This window comes from Cupressus sempervirens, chromosome 5, assembly GCF_028749045.1.
Source record: "Cupressus sempervirens isolate cs-2001-9-10 chromosome 5, ASM2874904v1, whole genome shotgun sequence".
NCBI lineage: Eukaryota > Viridiplantae > Streptophyta > Pinopsida > Cupressales > Cupressaceae > Cupressus > Cupressus sempervirens.
The window spans coordinates 925,543,080-925,565,647 of record NC_143122.1 but is presented as its reverse complement, the minus strand read 5'-3'; positions in this window follow the sequence as shown (position 1 = coordinate 925,565,647).

The window sequence follows — 22,568 nt, the reverse complement described above, 5'->3', positions numbered from 1 at the left end:
CACCTTTGTCTGCTTTTGTGTCAGCTTCTATTTCCATCTGAGACTTATGCTTGGATTTCTTTAGAGTCAAAACCTCATCTTAGAATGCATTAATATCTATATCCACAAAATTTTTAATATTGTTCTCTACATCTTCTTCTATCATTTATATAATTTTAGGCTCCCTATTTATTTTTATCAAATTCCCCTCAATGTTAAAAGTAGCAAATGACAAATCACACTGTAAAATCCCTCCCATGGCAGCACTCCACTTTCTAGATAACAAAATACCATACTAAGGTGGAATATCAACAACCAATACACTCATAGTAAGTTCTTTGTCCGGATAGGCTATTAGTCTATATGGTAAAGAATTAATAGTATCTATGACTGTCGCTTCTCTTTTATCCATAGCACAACATCTTCCTTGAGTAGTATATACCTTCAAGCCTAATTCATTTATTATTTCAAAAGGCATCACAGTATTGGAAGCACTAGAGTCAATCATGCAATTTTTTACTATTTTACCATTTACTAAAATACTAAAGAAAAATGGCTCAACATTTCCCAAACACTGATTCACAAAATTATTCAAAAACATTTGAGGAATTTGAGACACAACTACTTCAGCTTCTATGTCCTTTACCTTTTCTTTACTGCTTTCCTTGGGACTATGATTTTCATTACACTCATATTTCACCTTTATACTAGTATCTCCCAACCATGCTAAAGCTTTATTTCTATGTTTAAGGATCCTTAAAAATTCAAACAAAGGGACTTTAATAGTGATTTGTTATAACATTGTAGTCATATCTATAGAAGAATCTAATGGGCTATCAATGACAATACTCCATTTATCATGATGTTTATTAAAATTATTTACAACACCTTGGTAATTCTTGTCACTTGTAATGAGTGCTTTTGGTATCTTCTCATCTAACTTTTTTGGAGCATTACTTGGGAACTTAGAAACCTTGAGATTATCCTCCTTCTTTGGTTCACATTTTTTATTTGTAATTTTAACCTTCTCAGTAGGGATTTCTTTAGGCTTCATAGCTTCCACTTTTTTAGGGTTAACTCCCTTTATAAACATACTACCTACCTTGTCATTATCCTCCTTTTGAGCCACATTTCTAGTTTGTTCTTGAGCTATCATGCTTGCAGTAATTTGATCAATCTCTTCCCTAGAGGTCTTCCTTAATGTGACCTATTCTTTGACACTTACTATATTACACACATTATCTTCAACATCACTCTCATCAAAGAATACTTGCTATTGCACTTTATTCTAAAAATTTCTTTGCTCATTTACATCTTTGTCATAATCCTCACAATCAGAATAATCATAATGTGACTCAAACATGTTACACCCTACATCCTCATTGTTTTCTTCATGTTCTTGATATTTTTCTACTACATTATGATTCCTAGGGAAAGACAAGGCTATTGGACAAGATTCAGGGGCATGGGGTGATTGACACACAAAGCATCATATAGGTTCAGTAGTGAATTTAGGATCATCTACTAAATTTATAAATATTTTAGGTAAAGGATCAGGGGTGACCTTGTTGTTGGTATTCTTGGCAGGAGGGACATTAGGCAGGCCATCTTTCCAAGTGGTAGTATAAGAGAAATTTTGCAACCTAATTGGTCTATTGAAATTTGACTAGTAAGGGACCCTATGTTCAGTGGGATTCCTATCATTTTTTACCTGAGGGATATTTATATTCTTTATAGCACTTAGAACTTGACTTATTTCACTAAGCTCTTGCTTTTTCCACCTCCACCCTTGTTCTCCTCCTTTTTGTTTCCCTTATTCCCAAACAATCTAGGGTCATCTCTTTTATTTTCTAGCCTTCCTAAAATTCTCAAATTGTTTTCCACATTTATAGCAATTCTGAAAGCATCCCTCAAAGTCCTAGGTTCTTTATCCCTAAGCTGGTATGCAATTTTTCCATCAAAGGCATTCAAATAAGTAATTAAAAAAATCTTGTCATCAACTCTCATAGTTTGCATGAGCTTATACATTCTTTTTTAGAGCCTATTATTAAATTCAGTGACAGATTCATTAGGTAACCTCTTAATATTACTAAATTCACTTAGGATATAGCTTTGATTCTTCTTTTCACCATATTTCTCTTTGAAATAGTACTTAATATCCTTCCAATCAACAATAGATAATTCAAGAAGTCTCTTGCACCATTCTCTAGCATCTTCAATTAATGTTTGAACAAACAATTTCATAATAACATCCTCAGCCTCAACTTCATAATCACTCATCATATCAAGAAAACTCCTCAAATGGTCTTCACAAGTGATAGCATTGTTCCCAAAAAATTTAGGCAACCTTTTCCTTATCTCTTGTGGGATGGAGTTAGGGTAACTAGGGATTCCATCAAAACATATTTTCCTATAAACCTCTAACTGGATAGATCTTCTTTGTAAATCTATCTTAGGATGATGGTCAATATCTTTCCTAGTGTTACCCACAATATTACTAGTGCTAGAACCACCAACAAATTTTTCAAGATCTACTTTATGTTAAGCTAAGGATTAGAAAGGAATAGGTACCTTAGTAGTATTTTGATTTGCATCATTAGATCCACCATCATCTTTAGGCATAACTGTAGATTGCCTCCTAGAATTCTCCAAGAATTTAATCTTGTTGTTCATTTCAACTATGGCTGCGTCATTCTCTACAATTTCCAATTTCTTAGCCCAAGCATCCTTTTCTTTCCTTTTCTTCTCTAGCTTAATATCAAAAAGTGACATGGAATCATGGATCTGAATAATCTTTGCTGGTTCATTAATCTTAACACCCATATCCTTTTGTTTCCCTTTATCTTTAACCTCAACAACATGCCCTACATCTTTTACTTTGTTTTTTTTAACTTCTAGGGTGCTATAGTTCTTAATCTATTGTATTATAGGTCCTTCTAGGTTTGTATTCTAAGTTTCCAACAACTTTTCTTCTTGTATTTTAAGTTGTTCAACTTGACCTATAATCTTTGGTTTCCATGCATTGGCTGCTATTTCATTTTTCTTCTTTAGTGTAGCAATTTTCCTAAGTAATGTTTGCTTTTCTTCATAAGCCTTCATGATCTTTTCCTCCCTTTCCTTCTAAAATTTCCTATCAATAGCCTCTTGCTCTGCAAGCTGCATTCTCAACATTTAATTCTCATTAGGGTCAAGAATAGTAAACTCAAAACTAGAGGTCTTCTCATCATTGAAACTTTTAGGCTCTAAATGTTTTGGTCTTTCCCTTTCGGGAGAGTAATCTGACATGAAAGGGTTTGTGCTATGCTGCAAAAGATTGTTATTAGTCCTATTCTCCAAACTAAATCCATGTGGTTGCATATCTTTTTCTTGACATATCATTTTAGGAGTATTATAGAAATCATCATCAGATAAACTAGGATGAGATCTAGGACGCTTGTAGAAAGGTTCCTTTTCAGCAATAGAAAGGTAGGTGTTATTTTCCCTTGCCATTTGCTCCTGGGAATAATTTCCCTTTTGCATCTAAGCTCCTTTCACAACCCTTTTTTCTTTCCTCTAGGAGGAAGATCAGTCTGTAACTTAATAGCTGGGTTTTTCTTCATATTTGCCCATATGTTTTTTACACTTCCTATGATCTATTGTAATGCCCTGCCAAGGGATCCAAAGAATTTCACTAAGTTTGCCAAACAATTTTTTTTTTAAACATGAAAGTAAAACCTTACACAACACTTGCAAAAGCAATAGTAACATCCAACTGAAAATAACATAACATAATAGATTACATTCTTTAAAGATCCCTTAATGTTGAATTACTTCTAATCATAATGTATTCACCTAACATTACATCCTTAACAATGAAATAACAAGGATACATCCAATGTCCTTAAACCATATACAAGCGTACATTTTAGATTGCTCAATCATCCACTATACATGTTACAAGGTATGAAAATCTTATAAGAATAAACATCCATGTAAATAAAGTACATCATCATCCAATACTAATCCATGATGTAAAATCATAATGAACCTACATATCATACATGATACATCATCATAGAAGGTATAAACATCCATCATGTAAGATAACCATACATCACAAACATAAATAACTAAGTGCACGGTTCCTCCCAACCGTTAATAGCATCATTAGACCATCATGGATCCTAGACATCCCTCCGTGTGTAACATTCCAAAGCACCGAAGAGATCATTGGCCATAAACATAGTAGGAATGTCACTCCTAAAAACATCCTACTAACATGCAAAGTAAAGTATAAGATAACATCATCTAACATATGCAAATCATCAATATAAGAAACATACCAGTAAATACATCCATCATAAGGTATCATCTACCATAATGCTTCAAGAACATAATGAAGATAAATACCAACCAAGAATGCTCCAGCCACGGTGTCTCAGACGGATCTCAAATGATAAGAGTGATAAAACACTACCACCCAACCGCGTGGAACCTAAGTGGTCCACTCCCACCTTGCTGAGGAGATAGTCTCAAGTCCCAAACAGGCTATCAATCCACAAAGCATAAATCTCTATGAGTCCAAGAATCCTAAAAGTATACTACTCAAAGGTTCCAACACACACAAAACTGACATCTAATTCCCAGAGGCACACAATGACATGTAGGAAACCTACTCTGCAAGCGGGAAAGTGTCATCACATTTATCTCATACAAGTTACCCTGGCAGTTAGCTAAACTCCACGGGTCCATACAGATCTCATGCGGCCACTAGTATCCTCTCATACTGACGAGGCATACTATGGAATGCAAGGTCACAACCATGCATCTCACTACTCCCATCCTAGCCTGTACAAGCGCTCAAGGCATGGGCAAGAACATCAAAACTCTTATCTTTTTAGGTTCATTTAATCCCCATTTAGTGTGTAAATGTTATCACTTATTAGCCAAACTTACAATGAGTTATCCTAGTAGCCACTTAGGGCCCCGGACTCCATTGTAAGCCACTTCCCAACACTACAAGTAGATTACCTACCCTAATGCTCATGGAATCATAAATCACCACAGTCCTGTACAAGCGACTATAAAGAAAATCCAAAAGATAATCCATAAAAAGAATCATCAAATATCCACAATATAAGCATCAAATATCCATAAGAATCATCAAATCACCAAGATAAGAATCATCAAAATCTCCATGATAAAATCATCAAATATGCGTAAAAGCATCAAATCTCCATGAGCAACATCCATAGAAAATCATGACCACAACAGTTCTCTATTGGCAACTGAAGGCATCACTGATAATCATAAGTATCCATTGGTTCTCAATAACCAAAATATATCTCAAAATAATCACCATATCCATTGGTTCTTCAACAAGAAACCAATAATATCTCAAAATCATACTGATTGAAGACTCCAAAATGGCTGAGTCAAACATGTCACAACATGAAATCATCAAGAAATAAATCCACATTTCAGTCCCATCATGGCGACTAGAAAATAAACCAAGGATAACTGATCAATGACTCAAAAATGATTAGCTCAGTTATCTCATACACATACATCTTAGCTTCACACATGAAGACTGATGAAAAAATACAAACATTTCATAGAGCATACGATCACATAACCATGGTTGGGCTTATAAAGATCGAGACCAAAAAGATCAACATGCCAACACATCTCATAACCCCTGAGCCTCTGGTAACAACCTAGGACTGGTCATCACTAGTCAACCCAAAACCCAAAACAAGAAGCATATAGAATACACGATGCAAACACATGTTTTGGTTTTGCTATAATCTCATAGTTGAATCATGTGTGGAGTTTCATTTTCCATTTTCAAGTGTAGGGGTTTCCAGTTTTCATTTGAAGTATACTTCAAATGTCTAACTTTCATCATTTGACCTACAAGTCAACCCAATCGTTCCCCGATAGCATTATCCTAAGAATAATTTAAGGATAATTATTCACTGAATTGATCATCATTGACCTTAATTCAATTGTTCTCTATTTTAACCATGATCCATATTCTAATTGTTTAACTCTTCTTTTAAGGTTACTTCAACTTCCAAAATAAATCAAGGATCATTATTCATCAAAATGTAAGAAAGTCAATTACTAGTCTTCGAATAAGAGATTATAACTTTATTAAAATGTTCAATTTAATCCACCAATTAACTTAGGTGCACAATTCCATGATCTATTAACTTTTAATAGTTAAATCTCAATTAGGTATCTCTAACACTTAAGCTTCTTAATCATAATCATTATTAAATTGTCACTAATAACTGTCAAAATATCTAAGTCATTATTCAAGTCATTAGAATAAGACTTATCAACTCCAATATAGATAGTTTACAATCTCGCTACAAGATTTATATCAATTAAATCTCCATTACATAACTTAATTATTAATTAAATCCAATTAGCTCTAGTTAATTGATTTAATTAATAATTTCACAACCAAATTATCAACCCAAAGAATATCAATTGACTAACAATAGTTTGTACGTAAAAAGTCAACTTCAATCCAATACATAAATATTAATATTTTAATAATAATAATATTAACAAGTTACTTTGGAAATCTTATCCATAATGACTACATTCATCTTTCTTAACAATTTCGTATTAATGATAATCATTTCCTAGATAAATCTCTATCGCATTTAATTATATTGACAACTCATTAATCAATTTATAATCCAAATCCAAAAACTAATGTCTTTACAAGACTTCAATCGTTAAATAATCTCCCCTAGATTAATTCTAATTAGATTATTTGATAGCTATATAATCTATTTATTATTTATTAATCATTAATAAATAATAAACTTATCGCAACTATAAATAATATGACTCCATGTCCATTAAATCTTAATCTATTATCATTAAAGTCTCATTGTTTAAAAACGTAATATAAAATTACCATTTCTTATTTACTTAATGTATAGATTAATATACATTAAATAATTAATATTAAAAATCAACCTTTAGACTCAATTCTCTAATCACTCAATATTAATAATTCAGTATCTCTTAATAATAATTCACGAATTATTATTAATCGATTATCATTTATCATTTTCAACGAGTCGGTTATGGACCCCAAAAATAATAGATAACTTAAATATTTAAACTCGTCTATTATCACTGTTTAATTATCTTGATTAATTACTTAATATTACATATATATATACATATATATATATAATTATATATACATATATATGTATGTAATGATTAATATTCAATACTTCATTATGTTTACAAAATCGAATTACAATATAATATTATACATATATATATATATATATATATTTATACGTATATATATACATATATATATAATAATTATATGTAAAACCGAAATCCAAACTTTATAACATATCACATAACCTGTTTATAGCAACAGATGCCGCGGTACATAGTACACTGCAGACTAACAAATATCAATTCCAACATCATACATTGCGATAATAATTCATAACAACACCGTGCGCTTTAGCCGTGCGGCCTCTGCCCTCTGACATAGGGCCTGCGATGGCAGTCACAGTATCTGTGTCAGCGGGTACAGGCGACCGCCGGCGAGATAGTAAGGAAAAAGGGGTCGGGTGGGGTGAGACCCCTACCCCCCCAACATTATTATTATAACATTTTCTTAATAAATGCGTTCGGATTCTAACTAAAGTTTTCTCATCGCATTTTAAATTATGCGATTTGCAAATACAGATTTGTAATTAAAGCTTCTTATTTCGACTTTCACGAATATATACATATATGTATATATGTATATATGTATATATATATATGTATATACGTATATGTATGTATATATATATATATATACAAAATTTGTTATCAATTATCAATATATTTAAAAATATATGTAGATTTACAAAATAAATTATATACTTAGATCTAAAGGGCCTTTCTACACAAGAATTTTTCCTTTTTAAATAATTATTTTTGAAACGTATCCATTAATCCATCTAATAGTTTTAACTACAGATTTGAAATCATCTTTCTCAATTTAGATCTAATTCGAACCCAAACCCGTTTAGATCTAATTTCTCCTTAATTGGATCCAAGGTTTTCTAATGTTTTCTTCTCAACCAAATAAAATATCTAATTACCAAATTTCAATTATAGATTCTATCACAAGAGTATTCAGACACATATAATAAACATGATGAAGATAGGAAGAGAAATAGTGCCAAAAGAATATGCGAATATCACTAGTGCACCTGGACACTGATGCTAATCCGCCATGCCTCTGAAGTCCATAGGAAATCCCTTCCTTCTCTATCATTCGCAATTCCTCCTAGATCCAAGCCAACTGAATCCTCCAAGTGACTAGAAGAGCTAGAAGAAGCATAGAAGCATGTAGAAAATATATGAGCATATGAAGAAAAATATGAGCTTGTAACTTGTAGCTTCCATTCAGCTTCTACTTCAGCTTGTTCCAAAACACACTAAGAGAGCCTCTATTTAAAGGCCTCTAAGATGCATCTAGAGTGTCTCTAGAGACAACTAGAAGATAAGCATGACAACCAAGCATGAGTCTTCTCCAACCTTCTAGATAAGTCTTAAGGTTGTAGACACCATGTGCTCAAATAAAATGCTAACTTCTAAGTGTAAACAACTTGTGCATTCTTAGAGTGCAAACTCTAGTGTTGTCTACATGATAACTCCCGAGAATTTGCCAACTCCTATGTGAGCATATATTAAAAATAATGCACATTAATTAATATAATATTTAATTTACTCTTTCCAATTTTATTTATTTATTTATTAAATCTCATGCACTTACTTTAATAATTCCACTTTTCAATCTTAATATATTTATATTTTAATCACATGAGATTTAGAATCTTTTAATAATTTAAATATATCTTCCACTTTTAAATTTCATTTTCCAAAACTTAACTGCTAAAATATTTATTAGCTTTAATAATAATATTATTTAGTCATTTATTTAAAAATGAGCTCCAAATATATTATTATTAAAATAAACGTTGTCACATTCCAAATTTAAACTTTTAACTTTTATTTTCACATTTAATTATTTTATTTAATTAATTTCCCAATTAATTAAATAAAATAAATATTAATATATCATATTAATTTTCCATTTAATTAAATCTTTTAATTTGGCTTAATTAATAGAAAATACTCCAAAGACTCACCAAGGAAAAAAAATATGAAATTCCATCATAGCCAAAATACATACAAAATCAAACCAAGGGTTTATATCACGAATTACGTTATCCAACGTATTCGGAGGGTACTCAACTCAGATACTTGTCCTAATTTTCAATTAGAACAAATGGCTTAAAGGGTTGGGATTTGGACTTGAGAATTTATCTCCCCTCTCTTATCATTGAGATAGTGTGATAGGGTACGCTCATCCTGGCAATTCAGGGAAGTCGATACCTGGTACCTGCAACCTGCATAAAATTCATGCATGTACAAGCACAATATATACTAGACTAAATAGGCAATGGTAGGAAGTGGTGCATCGTGTAGATCCCGACTAGCAATTGACTACGACTCCCTTCCTTAACCACATCAGACACACCATACAAAAGCAAACACGCAAAGCAAACACGCACACCATACACATGCAAGTATGGGGTAAGTATCCATAATAAAACACATATGATAATAAACCATCTACTAATCATCATTAGTAACTGCAACCATTGAAAATAATCATCATACATACATGAAATGTAGAGTCTAAATAATTTCATCACATAATAAACTGAATCCATAGCACAATATCTGATAATCCCAAAACAATGTTGCTAACCATCAACATGAAACTAGCTCCAAAAGAGTTCAACAATGATAACAAAATGCGAACTAGGGCAGGCACTACATCTATAATGTCCTTAAGTTTGACACTGGTTAAAACCTTTATGAGTTGTCACCCACCTAGGGAAAAGTAATGAAATAATCTTCAAAATATCACGAGATTATCAAGAAAGCAATAGACAAATAGAATGCAACCAATCAAAATTTATTTTTGAGACTTTAACTCTTTATTAATATATAAGATACCTTTGCAAGGACCATACATGTCAATGTACATCTGTGGTGTGGGGTTTGTTCTTGTTCTTTTTAAGTTCTCAAGGTTTATCACTAGGAAAGTCCACTAAAACCATAGGTAACTCCCAAAGGATCTGACACTTGTAATATTGACACTTGTCCCCAGTAGAGTCACCATTTTTTTGGTGTTTGAAACTACTGAACAATAAAATGCTCAATACCAAAATAATAACACACATATAACCTAAGGATTAGCCAATTCCTATAATCAATTACATAAGTAAACCATTTGGACCCAACTTCAACAAAACCAAGGATGGTTTCCTACTCTTTACGCTCTACAAAACTAAGGTGGGTATACCTAGGGATGACTCTAATGCAAATTATTGTATGAAAATTATCTTAGTTTCATTCTGATTCTCATCTTCTATCTTTAGGCACATACACAGTTTACCAATTTCTTTAATACTTACAAGTTTGTATGCATCCCTTATAATAAAATCTAGTCATAATTCTCCTAGAATTTACAAATATTTATGGAAATAGTAGCTACTTAAAACTCAAAAACTAAATGTAAATGGGTGGTGACTAGCATTATAACCTTGAACAAAATGCAATGAAAATGACTTTCAAATTATATTTGTTTTGACAAGTAGAAGTAGAATTTACTCTCAACCATTATTGACTTACATGACCAATGCCTTATCCATTGGGAGAAAAAGAGTCAACTATTGGCAAGAGACCTTTTTCAATTAACCTGTAATTGAATTTATCAACTGTAACCACCTATTCCCATTCTTCTGAGATATCATTTTCACAAATTCATGAATTCTACTGATTTACTGAAGCATTTACATAATTCATTGAATAAAGAGCAACAATATAACCAATATACAACCCATCTAGACTGCATTCAATCAATTGAACCTTATTCAAATGATCTCAAAACTAATAAACTCATGAAATGGATATAGAAGATGGTGACACAGATTTAGTGTAAATACCCTTTTGTATTATCCTTTTTGCTGACTAATACAATGACCAATTGAAACTCAATAAAAAACCCAAAAACTCATAATGATTCTATCATTTCTATTTGTCATCAAAAAATTACATGACTAGAAGTAAACTCAAAAACAAATACATGTAATTGGACTGAATTTACATTCTTGAAAATGAAAACATACAAAAATTCGAACCCTCACAATGCCTTGAAAACTCATTTATATAGCATGAGTTGCAACAAGAAAAGGGAAATTGTGATTAACAGGTGTCCTCTTACAACAATAAGTACAAAAACCTTTTTCAAAATATCCTAGACACCTTAATTCAAAAAGAAACAACAACAAACAATTGCAGGTGATAGCTAGAGCATAAAATCTTTAACTTTGTCCTTTTCTCTAACTACTCCCTATTGGTAAAGCTTTAATTTTGGCAATTGCTTCCCAGACAATGGCTTCTCTCTTGGTGGGCCACTCACATGTCTTGATTTTTCCTAGTTCACTAACAGATTTCTACCACCTTGCATCAGTGATTACTTTTCCTTCTATGGTAAACCTATTCATTTTAGTTTCAATCTTGAATACGGTATCAATTAGTTCATTGAAAACACATTCATCAATATCATCTTGGAAAATGGACACCACCTATGGTAAATCTATAATATGGTCAAAAGAATTAGACCATTCGTTGAAATCCTTCACTTTATTATTAGAATCAAGGACATGAAGAATGAAAAAATGGAAGCCACTTGTTAATACTTTCATTTTATTCTGTATTGTTGCCAGTTTCCCTGTGAAAAATTGCAACAAGTCTTTTACTTTATCCATGCCTTCTTTTACAACAATAACTTTATCTAGTAGATCTAGATTTTTTGCTAACAATGGTATCAATCTTTCAAAGGATTGCATATATGGTCCCCATTGTTGGAAAATTGGACCAAGCAGTCCCATTGAATCCTTGCATACCTATTCTACAGATTGGAGATTGATGAATATAATATAGGCATCTTGAGATATTGTCTTCAGAATGCTTATTCTATGTCTTAGTACATCCATCATAACATTTTTCCTAGTTGCACTATCAGCTTGAGGAGCTTCTATTTCCACATTTACCATAGGCACTAGCATTGTTACCCCTATAGGTATCTCTTCTATTTGGGCCTCTACTTCTATAGTATGCCTTTATTCTTCCATCTGCCTAGGTGCATGTTCTAAAATGTCCCCTCCAACTCTTCTAATCTCTACTTTTGCACATAGCTCGTTTTGAGCTCCTCTTCATACAATTTTTTGATATCTAGGCATTCATTGTCTACAACAGCTAGCCTATCCTCAATTTCATCTACCTTTACCTCATTCATGAGTGCAAAGTGTTTGACTAGGCTAGAGATTTCTTTCCCAGTAGTATTTTCTAATGTCCACACAATCATGTTGCCCTGTGTAGTTTCCTGTATATCCATCATTTTGGGCTTTTTTGTGTCTAGGGCAACACTCCACACTGCTAGGGTTTTTGTATCTATGTTAAATTTTGACCCCCTCTTTAGTCCCTCACTGCTACTGGCTTCATAATTGATGGCTTTGTCGTGTCTTCTCATTTGATCAAGAATAAAAGCCCTCTCAATATCCCAATGTGGTATCAGAACCATACCACTCCTATGCACCTAATCCTTGGCTTCTGCAGGGGTCATTGTCTCACTCTTAAGATCATAAGCCAATAGTTTTTCAACTAACTCTTTGTTCTTCTCTGGATCCTTCCCTAGCATGAGGCTAAATGTGAGCTCATTCTATTTTATTTTATAAAGAAAGCTTTTAAATTCTAATGACTTGATGAAATCATCATCTTCCATAAATTTTTTAGATTGGATGAGCCTATCATCCAATCTTGATGCTACAATTTGAAAATCACTAGAGGTTTTTCCTACCTCTGTAGCCCTTTGATGTAAATAATTTTTCCTAATATCAGCAAAATACTCATTATTCCTTGGCATGACTTGTAAGGCTCTACTTACAACTGTCTCTGGGATGTGCATTATTTTTTTCCTTTTATTGCCCTTTGGCACCCATGTTGAAGTTGATGGTTGATGGTTGATCCTCCTTCAACTCAACCTCCAACTGTACATCTAGCTCAAGGGATTCTCTATTTATAGTGGCTTCCTCTTCCTTTGACTCATGTGGCATTTGAGATATGATGTGTTCAAAATTGTCTACCATCTTTCTTAAGTTTCTAGGGTAGGCAATCTCTATGTAAAAACCCTTAAAATTGGGGTTGGTCCTTCTCAAGGCCTCCTCTACCTTCCTTATTTCACCATACTTCCTTAATAGCTAATCAACATGTCCTGTTGGCACTATGTTAGCAATTAAATCCTCCATATGGATTCCCCTAATAGCCTTTACTTCATTTGTAAAATAGTTTTTAGGGTCATACATCCTATAAGGCCCAATAGCAAATTTGTACTGGCCTAGGTACTTGCTCAACTTCTCATATGCATTTTTCCCTATTTCCTTAAATATTCTACAAATAAATGTGGGCTTGTGCAGAGAAGGAGGGATCATTTCTTTGTTCATCAATAAGAACTATCAAAAGAATTCAATAATGGCCAATCCAGGGGGTAAATATTTGGGTAGAATGTGAGGAGGCTGTGGGCATGCATATATTCTCATCAATGTGCACTCCTTAAAAAAAAAGATGTCCCCCAAATTATGATCTAATTTGGTTTTCTCATCTAAAAATGAAGGTCTAAGAAAGGTCTTCAAAACATTTGGTGCCCTAAAGAAAGTGTGGTCCAATTGCCTCATAATAACAAAACTAAACAAATTAAAGAATACAAGTGCATTTGAATAATGGAAATTCTTATCCCAAATGTGAGTCCAAAGCTTCATAGGTAACTCACCAAATTCATCAGAAGTCTGATAAATGAAGTCCTAGCTGATGTAACCAATGTTGTAATATAGGATAAGGTGCATCAGCAATGAGTAATGGTAGAACTTGAAATCTTTCATTTCTCCCTTCTTTGCATTGACAATTTGATTGTGCATGTTGTCCATGATAAATGCTACATAATCATACTCTTTGTCATGGAAAGGGTCTTTTATGTCACATGCAACTATGAAAAGGTAACCATAGACACAATCCTCTACACCATCACCTCCCAGCACTTTGTATAGCCCATATACTATGTTCTCGAAACAATTCTTGAATCTTCTCAAGGGCAAATGATCTCCACCTTCTTTGGAATCAGCCCTACCTTTTTAAAATTATAAGAGATGTGGGGCAACATGACATTGTTCACAAAATAGGTCTTATTGCTCCCAAATTTCCTTTGCAAGTCTTCAATATCAACTGTAACATCCATCTGTCCTAATCCAAAAGCCTCTATGAAAGAAATTCTATCTAGTGTGCACAAAAAACTCCCATTATGTCTTTGGAATGTCCTGGTGACTGGATTGTAGGAATTTATCAGTGCTTTCAATAGGTCCACATCAACAAACACTTTTGGGAATATCAAATTTGCCATGTTCCTAGTCTATGGGTTAGAAACTGGCACATTTTTTATTCTATTTTGGTAGAAATATAAAAATATATTAAAACCATCAATTCTAGGGCATTTTGCATCCTTGACTAGGAAGTAAGGGTCTTTGAAAATGTGGTGATTAGCTGAAATGGCATTTGATGACCCTAGAAGAATTTTCAACCAATCTTCTGCATGCTTATTTGGTTTTCTAACCCTTGACTTTTTCTTAGTTTTGGTAGCACCTTTCTTCCTCCTTCCTTTAGGTGTGACTTCTACAATGTCATCACCCTCGTCTTCAACCTCTACCTCTTCTGCAGACACCTTCTCGGCCTTCTTATCAGCCATTTTCTCTATAATTATACTTTAAACTCTTACACAGTAATGTGAAAATCACAATGCTATGGATACTTGTAAAAAAAAATTTAGAGCAAGAACAAAAATTCTTTAGAATGGCAATATTCTAGATGTTCAATCAAATACTTATGTTTTAATCATACAGTCTACCAGCTTTTTATTAAATTCTACATGCATGAGCTTTTAATACCACCCTCGTAGGTTGAAAACAAAGAATATCAACCATGAAATTTGATCCTGATGTCCTTTTTAGTGTTTTGTTTTACTTGGCCATGGTGAATTTTTCCTTTTTTATGAACTGGCATGATATATCAACCGCTTTCTTTTCAAATTTTGGTCTTTTTCTTTTACACTAAGTCAATATCTTTCAATCTTCATAACCCTAGAAACAACCCTAGTGAGCCTTTACATTCATTAGATGATGCTTTAGAATATCCCAAACATAGAAGCATTAGGGCTCTTTTAGCACTATATTGAAATTTCTTTTATGTTCTTATGCAACCCTTTACACCGTAGAATCTCAAGTCTCCTCAATAGGCACCTTCTGCTGCAGTAGTAGATCGAAAAATGTAATAGGAAGCTAGTGATATGTTTTATGTTGTTTTAATTTTAATAATTTCCTACATGTGGTGGCATACCTAGAGTAGCAATTTGATGAGCTCTCCAGATATAGCCACCTAGGACAAGGTGTGTCGATTTCTTCAATTAGAGTAGTTGCCTTTAAATCATAGTTTTGAGTGTTTAATGATTTTTAGAATCCAATCATAGGCAGTAGGCAATTTTTTGGAATATGCATGATTTAGAAAATAGCTATGGAATAAAAAGAAACCGTTTCATATTCCTTCTGTCAAGAGGAAAGTCAGTTTTTTCTTTAAAAAGGTAGTTTTTTTAATGTGGGGAGGAATCAGTTTTTAAGAAGAGAAGGAGCTTTTATGTACGAGGGACAAAATATCAGTGAATATAAAGAAGATTGCCATTTCTTGGAAGTTAGTTTTCTGAGTTTTTTAGATTTTGAATCGAATTTTGAGAGGAGAATAGAACATTTTTTTTCTTATTCTCTTGGTGCATGGTTCAGTTTTTTCAGTGTGAAATGAATTTACTTTATTTCTTTTTCAGCTGAAGGTTGATTTTGGAAGGGAATCAGATTTATGAGATTGAGAGAAAGTTTTTTGTTGATTGATTTGATCTAGATTTTCGGTTTGTTTCATTTTCTCTCTATGATTTGGAACCCGATAGTATTGGAATGTTCTAAATCTTACAAAGGACGAAGGTAAATAAGTTTGTTTTCTGTGTGGAGGTCGATAGACATGGAGGAAGAATGGGGTCATCCACTTTGATAGAGACCTGATGACAACAAACTATCATGCATGGTATTTGGTAATTAATGAGAGCGGAAGGAGCCTGATCAGTAGAAGTAATGATAGTCTCCTTGTAGACACTGGCACAAGGGAGAGAATTGGCTTGTGATGCCCGACATGCAGTTGAAAATGAGAGTTTAGTTCTGGTAAGGTTTTGTAGAGGGAGTCACTAATTGCTTAGAACTTCTTTAGTTCTCTAGGACGGGTCTCAAGATCATGGCAAAACCACACCATTGTTTGTAGTTGACAAAATACATTATTTATGGAAAAAAGATTTTGGGGGTGATTGAAGATGGAGAATGGAATGTAATTGTTATCTTAGTGAGTCCACTCTGGAGTTTGGTTTTAATTCGATCTTGGATGATGTACGTGCCCCTTGAAGCAACTCAGTTGAGTGTCTGATTCCTCCTAAGTTTTCCAAGGTGTGGCTCTGCATCATTTTTTGGTATCAGAGCTAAAGAGTTGCAAGGTGTGAAATTATATGTTAGGTGTCCCTAATCAAGATTCTTCAATAGGGTCAAATGAGATGGTGACCAATGTAGAGTTGGTGAATAAGGTTCAAGAGCAAGAAGAACTTCTCTAGAAAGAGAATAGTGAACTGAAGGGGATATTGGCAAAATTAGCCAGTAAGTTGGAACACATGAAGACTGTCGTTGAGAAGAAAGAAATGAAAGAAGAAATGGAAGAAGAGGAAGACATACCCAATGATGAAGAAGATGAAATATCTGAGAATGAGAAGCCATTTTTTAAAGCTTTAAAGGCTTTAGGAGGAAAACCCGTCGAGTTACTGATGTTTACAGGAAAGATGGATGCTGAGTTAGTGTTGGAATGGATTGAAGCTTTAGAGAATCATTTTGAATGTGAGAAAGTTTCAGAGTCGCAGCAAGTTAAGTTGGCTAAATCTAGAATGAAGGGAGCAGCCCTTACATGGTGGAATTTCATGCAAGAAGAAAGGTTAAAGGAAGATAAAAGGAAGATTTGTTCATGGAAGAAGATGGTGTCAATGATAAGAGAGATGTATCTCCCTGAAGACTATGAGGTACAGTTGCATCAGAAAAGGGAAAATCTCAGACAAAGGGATATGGATGTCTACACTTATACAGAAGAATTTTAGAAGTTAAGTCTAAGGTCAAAATTTGCAGAACCTGAGAGTATCAAGGTAGCAAGATACCTAAATGGTTTGAGGATGAACATACAAGAAGAGTTGCAGTTGCTGAGTCCTAACACCGTAGCTAAGTGCTATCAACTGGCTTTGAAGGTGGAAGAGAAAATCAAAAGGAGACAAGAAAATAACAATAGAGGCAGAGGAAGGCAACCATTCAGAGGAAGAGGTACATTTAGAGGAAGGAGTCCAAATTTTCAACCACAAACAGAGCTGCATAATGAAGTTAACCAGTTCGATAATTTCAGAGGAAGTTTTAGAGGTAGAAGGCCAAATTTTAGAGGAAGATTACCAGGAAGGATGAATGGACCAATAAGATGCTGCAACTATAATTAGGAAGGTCATATGGCACACAAATGTCTAGCAAAAGCAAGCTCTAGTACTCATGGCGAAAAGAGAATACACTTGGCACAAGAAGCGGATTTACAAGAAGATTTAGAAAGTTATGGTTATCCAGAAAAGGGGGAAGCACTTATGATGAGAAGAAAAATGTTGAAGATGCCTGTAAAAATAGAACCACCACAAAGGAAGTCCATTTTCAAAACTACCTGTAAATCTGGAGGAAAAGTTTGCAAGGTACTGGTAGACTCTGGTTCTACAAAAAATTTCGTATCTTTAGAAATGGTGGAAAAGTTAAAGCTACCAAGAATACCACACCTATATCCTTACAAAATATCTTGGTTAAATAAAGGACAATAGACTATAGTGGAAGAGCAAGCTTGGGTGGAATTTCAGATTGGAGCATACAAAGACAGATTACTGTTTGATGTTGTTAAGATGGATGCATGCCATTTACTTTTCGGCAGACCCTGGCAATATGATCTCAAGGCACATCATGATGGAGTGAAGAATACATATACCATTACAAAGAATGGAAAGGTCATTGAATTGATACCTTTAGTTGAGCCAAGTCAAGAAGAATCAAAAGCCGTAGAAGCCAAAGTTATGGTGATGGGTAAGAAAGAATTTCTGAAAGAAGTGAAAGGAAAGAAGTGTCCACTCTTTGCACTGGTTCCTGTACTCAAAGATAAATTACAGAATGATGCTGAAAATTAGATTGAGGAAGAAAATCCAGAGATGGAGTCTTCAAACTTGAAGGTGGAAGTGACAGAAAAGAAGAAGGAAAAGGTGCCAGAAGAAGTGGAGCCAATTCTAGACAAGTACAAGGAAATTATAGCGGATGGAATACCAAGAAGTCTCCCACCTATGTGAGAAATCAATCATTGTATTGATCTCATACTAGGATCAACATTACCCAAAAAAGTGGCATATAAGCTAACACCACAAAAAAATGAAGAAATGGCAAGACAAATTGGAGAGTTGCTCGAGACCGGTTTGATTGGCAAAAGTTTAAGCCCATGCGTAGTACCTGCAGTCCTAGCACCAAAGAAAGAAGGAACATGGAGATTATGCACAAATTCGAGAGCACTGAACAAGATCACTATAAGGTACAGATTTCCAATGCCTAGAATAGAAGATTTACTGGATTGTTTAGGGAAAGTAAGATACTTTTCAAAGATTGATTTGAAAAGTGGGTATCATCAGATAAGAATTAGGCCAGGAGATGAATGGAAAATAGCATTTAAGACAAATGAGGGATTATACGAATGGAAGGTAATGCCATTTGGATTGTCTAATGCTCCTAGTATTTTTATGAGGCTTATGAATGAAGTTTTGAAGGATTTTACAGGGAATTTTGTGATAGTGTATTTAGATGACATTTTGGTTTTCAGCAAAACAAAAGAAGAGCATTTGAAACACATAGATTTGGTGTTGAGAAGGTTACAAGAGGAAAAGTTAATGATCAATATGGAGATATGTAGTTTTATGTGAGAGGAACTAACATACCTTGGCTTTGTGATCTCAAAAGAAATGCTCAAGATGGATCAAGATAAGGTAACTGCAATTCTTTCATGGCCAACTCCTAGAACTATTGCAGCAGTTAGAAGTTTTCATGGTTTAGCCACTTTCTACAGAAAGTTTATCAGAAATTTCAATTTGATTTGTGCACCTATTTTGAATACTATAAAAGGAGGGCAAAAGTATAAATTTTTTTGGACAGCTGAAGCCAATGAAGCCTTTGAACTTCTTAAGCAAAAAGTGGCCCAACAACCAGTCCTTGCATTTCCTGATTTCAATAAAGTCTTTCAAATAGAATGTGATGCAAGCAACATAGCTATAGGAGGTGTTCTTAGTCAAGAGGACAGACCTGTAGCCTTTTTTAGTGAGAAACTCAATGAAGCCAAATGGAGATATTCATCATACAATTTGGAAATGTATGCCCTTGTTCAATCCCTGAAGAAATGGAGACACTATTTACTACCCAAAGAACTCATTGTATATACAGATAACCAGGCACTTAGTTTCATAAACAGTCAAGAGAAATTGAATCATAGGCACATGAAATGGGTAGAGACATTGCAAACCTTCACATTTTCTATTAAGCACAAGAAGGGAGTAACAAATAAGGTTGCTGATGCATTGAGAAGGAGAACTTTAACTATGTCACAAATTCAGGTGGAAACTACAGGCATTTCAAATCTAAAAGGTATGTATCTTGATGATGCTGATTTCAAAGACATTTATCAGGCATGTATTGATTTGGATGAGAGGTACAATAGTGAATATTCTGATTTTCTGGTTCAAGAAGGATTATTGTTCAAGGGAGGACAACTTTGCATCCCAAAGTGTTCAATGAGAGATAATATCATACAGGAGAAACATAGTGGGGCATTATCTAGTCATTTTGGACTGGATAAGACTTTAGAGCTGGTTCATAGAAACTATTTTTGGCCAAAGCTACAAAAGGATGTGAGGAAATTTGTGGAAGAATGCACCATTTGTCAGAAAAGTAAAGGTAAAAGTAGCAATGCAAGATTATATCAGCCCCTGCCTATTCCTTCAAGACCATGGGAAAGTATTAGTATGGATTTTGTTATGGGATTACCAAGAACTCAGAAGGGGTATGATAGCATTTTTGTTGTTGTGGATAGATTCAGTAAAATGTCACATTTCTTACCATGTAAATCCACCAAAGATGCATCATACATTGTAGATTTATTTTTCAAGGAGATAGTGCGAATTCATGGACTACCACTGAATATTGTTTCAGACAGAGATGGCAGATTTGTGGGTCATTTTTGGAGGACTCTTTAGAAGAAACTTGGCACAAATTTATCATTTTCATCTGCATATCATCCATAGACCGATGGTCAAATAGAAGTTGTCAACAGATCTTTAGGAAATCTATTAAGATGCCTTACAAAACAACATGGAGAAAAGTGGGATTCCATACTTGCTCAAGCTGAATTCTCATACAATGATACAGTGAATAGAAGTACAGGGAAATCTCCATTTCAGATTGTGTATGGTACACATCCAAGCGGAATTCTCAAGTTGAGGGAACTTCCAAATACTTTTCCAAGTAGTTCACATGCTGAAGAATTTACTGAAGCTATTAAAGAGGTCCAAGATCAAGTCAAGTTGTAGCTACAGAATTCAAATCAGAAGTACAAAGAAGTTGCTGAACAGAAAAGAAGAGAAGTACAGTTCAAGGTTGGTGATTTAGTATGGGCATATCTGAAGAAAGAAAGGTTACCCCAAACAAAGAATACAAAGTTACTACCTAAGAAGGTTAGTCCTTGTCAAATTCTGGAAAAATATGGACATAATGCATACAAAATTTAGTTACCTACAGACATTGGTATTTCACCCATATTCAATGTTTGTGATCTCACACGATACAAAGGTTCTGAAACACAAGTCGTACATGAAGATTCAGTAACAGAAGATCTGCAACAAGTACCTAAACCAGCACCACCTCAATTGGAGAAAATCCTAGATACAAAAATAAAGAAGACTCGTAGACGACAATACACTCAATACTTAGTCAAATGGAAGAACAAACCAGTGACAGAGGCTATTTGGATGGATGAGAAAAAAATTAGCAAACATGGTTCATCAGTTCAAGATCTCATCTCAAGTGGACTTGAGATTCTTTCTACAGGGGAGTATGCTGCAGTAGTAGATCGACAAATGTAATAGGAAGCTAGTGATATGTTTTATGTTATTTTAATTTTAATAGCGTCCTACATGTGGTGGCATACCTAGAGTAGCAATTCGATGAGCTCTCTAGATATAGCCACCTAGGACAAGGTGTGCCGATTTCTTCAATTAGAGTAGTTGCCTTTAAATCAGAGATTTGAGTGTTTAATGATTTTTAGAATCCAATCATAGGTAGTAGGCAATTTTTTGGAATATGCATGATTTAGAAAATAGCTATGGAATAAAAAGAAACCGTTTCATATTCCTTTTGTCAAGAGGAAAGTCAATTTTTTCTTTTAAAAGGTAGTTTTTTTTAATGTGGGGAGGAATCAGTTTTTAAGAAGAGAAGGAGCTTTTATGTACGAGGGATGAAATATTAGTGAATATAGAGAAGATTGCCATTTCTTGGGAGTTAGTTTTTTGAGTTTTTCAGATTTTGAATCGAATTTTGAGAGCAGAATAGAAAGTTTTTTTCTTATTCTCTTGGTGCATGGTTCAATTTTTTCAGTGTGAAATGAATTTACTTTATTTCTTTTTTAGCTAAAGGTTGATTTTGGAAGGGAATCAGATTTATGAGATTGAGAGAAAGTTTTTTGTTGATTGATTTGATCTAGATTTTCGGTTTGTTTCATTTTCTCTCTATGATTTGGAACCCAATACCATTGGAATGTTCTAAATCTTACAAAGGATGAAGGTAAATAAGTTTTTTTTGCTGTGTGGAGGTCGATAGACATGGAGGAAGAATGGGGTCATCCACTTTGATAGAGACCTGATGACAATAAACTATCATGCATGGTATTTGGTAATTAATGAGAGTGGAAGGAGCCCAATCAATAGAAGTAATGATAGTCTCCTTGTAGACATTGGAACAAGGGAGAGAATTGGCTTGTGATGCCCGACATGCAGTTGAAAATGAGAGTTTAGTATTGGTAAGGTTTTGTAGAGGGAGTCGCTAATTGCTTAGAACTTCTTTAGTTCTCTGGGACAGGTCTCAAGATCATGGCAGAACCACACCATTGTTTGTAGTTGACAAAATACATTATTTATGGAAAAAAGATTTTGGGGGTGATTGAAGATGGAGAATGGAATGTAATTGTTATCTTAGTGAGTCCACTCTGGA